Here is a 4,588-nt window from a genome sequence, read left to right as displayed (position 1 = left end):
TATGGCAAACTTACTATAACCTTGCCTTCTCCCTCGCCCGGGCAGATTCAGAGGAAATTAAGATGTACAGTGAGTAAAATTAAAACAAACGCACGTATATACGCCGCTCTGAAGCTTAACTGATGAAGGTACGAAAGTTTAGCAAGTACGGACTAGAAAGTTTAAAGTTTAACTGATAGATGATGATAAGATAAATGATGGAGATTGAGAAGCTTACAGTACTAAGTGACGATTGGAACATTTAACTAGTGGAGGCTGAGACTAAAATTAATACTTAACTAGTACTAATAATACAAGATAGCCAGAGATATTTACTTCCTCCTATATTTGGAGGTAACTCATTAACAGCAATTAAAGCAGAGCGTATTCTGCATAAAGTCAGGTAATAGCTGAAAAGAACACAGTATGTTTCTATGATAAAGTTTCTGCAAATTTACACAGTGATTGATCAGTGGCTGAGTGAAAAATCTAATTGCAAAAAACTCAGTAACTAAAAGCTATGAAGGGATTCGAACTCACACCAAGGGAGTTCGTAGACCAAAAGGAACAGAGCAACAGGACACAAAGCTTGACACTGATCCTTAACATGACACACTGATGGACTAACACCCAGACAGACTGACAGACAGACAGGCAGGCAGATATAAAGGTCACCTTTCAAATTATTGTGAGACGTTGCCTGAATACAGCAGCTTTTAAAGGCAATCAGATCCAGTTCTAACCTTTATTTCCTCACCTTTCTCCTCAGATATGCTAAAGCTGCCAGCCGTGATGCCGAGCAGATCTCCAACAAGCAGTTCTTCATGTTCACTCTGTTTTTTCATCCAGTAATGATCATCATCCTACATTCACCCTGTTGGAGGTAGGTGAAGGGAACACGACCTGAGAAATGTCTACTTTATTCCTGACTAGTCTCGCAGTAGCTTTTTCAGAGGACTGTGCCTGCCCTCTTCACCACCTACATCCAATTTCTCACAATGTCATCACCTTTCTCTGCCGTCCAGTCCAGTAATGTTTCTCTTCTTTCACTGTGTTGTCCTGTCCAGTATTGCTCGTGCGAATGTCAGAAGTCTCCGCATGTTGGTCAGTTGGCTTTTGTAGTCACTGTTTTCTTTTGTTTTTATATGCATCTGAAGTTGTCTTGCCTTGTTCTTTCTTGTTTTGTCTTCGTGATGTTGCTCTTCTTTCTCTTTCGTTGTTCAGTTCAGTTTGTGGGAATGTCAAAAGTCGCTGTGTGTGGGTCAACTGGGGTTTTGCAGTCTCTATTTTCTTTTGTTATTACTCGTATATGCTCTTTTATTGGTTTATCCTACTCTTCTTCTTCGTTGTTTTGCGTCTGCACTTACTGCCAACAGAAAATTAGATGCTGTTTAGTAAAGTAAATTCTGTATTGCTGTTTAAATTTTCTGTGATTAAATTGATTCTTGCACCTGTTGCTTCCATTATTCCATCATTCTATCTCTTTCTAAGCTCGCGCAATGGTGTTTTCTCCCTAATGTTCCGCTGGTAGTACTTAGCAGGGCATCTTGTTCCACACTCTTGATATTTATTTGCTTCTACAGATATTCTACGTAGTGTTTATTCCACATTCCGCGTGTTTCTGATGTCATGATGTCTTGTTCTCTGTGACGTTATGGTGCCTTACGATGGCTGCATTTAACGGATTCTGGAGGAAAATACTGTGGATTCAAATAATTAATGAGAAAAATACCTATTACAACCTGACTAAATCATCTGTGGCCTTTCAAGATCCTTTTGGCTCTACTCTTTAAGGACTAGCACCATCACTGAGCCTTTTTTCTGTCTTGTAGCCCAGAGTCAGAGGGCCAGAATCTCTCCACTATAGAATAATAAGAACAGTGCATTTCAGAATACGGACACATTTCTCAAGAGTCTCTTCACGTTACTGCTTCGATAAAACGCCACACTCTTGCCTTGCTGCAGCTCGTGTGCTCCTCTGAAGCCTCTTTGTTAGCGTTACCCTTACCTGTTGCCTTAAAAATGTGTCGGCAGAGGTGCCTCCCCGCCGCGGCTCTCATGTGAAAAGGTTTGTTTTTTGCAAGCGGGATTTCACGGGTTGGGAAGAGTCAGTTTGGATTTTCCCCGTGCCGGAGTAAAAGGGGGAGACAGTGGTGGCGGAGATCATGAAAAAGTGTGGGGGGGAAAAAAACAGACGGCGATATCTTTTATGGAGGGCGAGTGTATCACAGGCAGGGGGCGGCGCGACACCCTAACTCAGGGAGGGAAGGGCGTGAGCTTCCAGTGGGACGGGAGATGAAATGTAAAGTTAAATTAATCTGTTTTTTGCTTCAAGACTCGCCATTCAAGTGGAACTAAAGTAAACTTGGGAGTGCTGGAGTTTGTTAAGGCAGTGATGGCGTCTGGGAGTGTGGGGAGAATTGGCGTGGATGTTTCGTGTGGAATAAACACTTTACCGTTTTTCAATAAAGTAATGTATATAAATGAACCAGACACCTATTTATTTTTTTAATTCAGTTTATTAATTTACTTTTGTTTGTACATGTGTAAGTTATGGATAACATTGCAAACATATAGCTAAAATAGATAAGGTGTTAGAATGAACGGGGTTCAGAATTTCGACGGAGAAAGAAATGCCAGCCGATGCACAAACATTTTTCAGAGGTGCAGATATATATATATATATATATATATATATATATATATATATATATATATATATATATATATATATATATATATATATATATATATATATATATATATATATATAATTTTTTTTTCTCTCGTTAAGGCAGATTAATAATGTATACCTGAATATTACTCAAATGTGTGAGGAAGCTTACGTCTAACGTAATATTAAAAAAAAAAAACACTTGTAGGATGAACATTTCACATTATTTTAATTAATATGAAAGGTCAGTTGCAGGCTGAAATGCAAGAAAATAATAAATAGATAGTATTGTTTCAAGTGATTACTGTGAGATGCAATAAAGATGACACACAAGCTCCTCAGTCAGTAGCGTCTCACCTACAAATAGAACGCCGGCCGCATCGTGAAGTACGTTGTGCGTACCACTGGAAGAATGAGCAGCAGTACGGGAGTATGACAAACTGTTTCTAGTCTCGCAATTAACCCGGGAGAAAGAAAAGAAAAAAAAAATGTATCGACGCAGTCTGAAAAACAAGTAGCATTAAAGAGTCAGAGAGCAGCGAGGCGTGACCTGAACTCAGCAAATGAAAAGAAGTTACGCAACACTTTACACTTTTGCACGCTGGTTCCGCTGCCTTTAGTGCAAAACAAACACAAAAATCAAAGTGCCAATACTGCAACTCTGCCTGCATGCAGCGATAATGCGAGGCCACTCCACTCCCGGTGCACATCCTCGCCATCCGCGGAGACTTGATGCCGTGAGGACGTGAAGAGCTTAACGCCCCGACCCCCGAGCCCCGAGTCTCGAGTCTCGAGTCTGCAGCTCTGCGTCTGTGGACCATATTCTGAAACGCTTCTGCCCACAACTCTACTACTTCCAAAAGACTAATTAAAGTGACATGGGTTTTTAAGGGTGTTTTCGTGGCTTTAGTAACAGATTAACGAGATTTATACTCTATTTACAGGGGAAACACTTGAAAACGCGGCTAATCCTCACCGTGGCCTTTGATAAGTGTCGTGGCGAGAGCAAAAAGTTTCTGAATACTGCACCAGTACCGGACGGGCAGATCCTTGGGCACTCTCTGGTGGATGCTTCTGTATCTTCAGATTACTTGTGTATTTTGGAAACTACAGAACGATTCGAGTATTGTAAAAGTATGTGAAAGATGTAGGTGATTAGTAAAAGCAGAGAAAGGAGAAAAAGGAAAGCAAAACGTCACAGCTCCGCGTCTGTGCGAGGACCGGAGGGGCAGATCCTAACAAGAGTGAGTGTTCAATGGGGACAGATCTGCAATGGCTGAGAAGGTTAAAAGCAAAGGAAGAAGCAATTGGTCACCTTACTCCTGTGCAATCTTGTCAGTTCCAGCCCAGCCTATTTCACTCCACTCCTGTTATTTCCAGTTCACCTTATTCGTGTTCACTTCAGTCCTTTCTTATCCTCTCCTATACAATCCAGTCTAGTTTAATCCAGTACCGGTCTGCAATGACTGGGAAGGTTAAAAGCGGAGAAGCTGGCCAATGTACTTGTGTCGAGGCTCAGGATTGCGTGTCTCGTGGGAGTGTGGCTTGCTGTAAAACCTGGACGATTTTTCAAGGGAGGAATAAAACAACAGGCAGTAAAAGGTCTGAGCCACTCCATTACTCTTTTTGTTGTCAGTGTTGTCTCTCCAAGCTGTATCTTTTGACTTTTCTCTCTCTCTCTCTCTCTCTCTCTCTCTCTCTCTCTCTCTCTCTCTCTCTCTCTCTCTCTCTCTCTCTCTCTCTCTCTCTCTCTCGTATATTTGTATAACTGGATCATACAACCAGAGTAATTTTGAAATATTTACCTAACTAAACGCTAACTCAAGATTAAAAACCGTAGCTGTCTTGTTTGAATGAATGTCCATGAGAGAGAGAGAGAGAGAGAGAGAGAGAGAGAGAGAGAGAGAGAGAGAGAGAGACAGAGAGAGAGAGAGA

This window comes from Scylla paramamosain, unplaced genomic scaffold (assembly GCF_035594125.1).
Source record: "Scylla paramamosain isolate STU-SP2022 unplaced genomic scaffold, ASM3559412v1 Contig55, whole genome shotgun sequence".
Taxonomy (NCBI): Eukaryota; Metazoa; Arthropoda; class Malacostraca; order Decapoda; family Portunidae; genus Scylla; species Scylla paramamosain.
Note: the sequence above shows the minus strand (reverse complement) of the source record.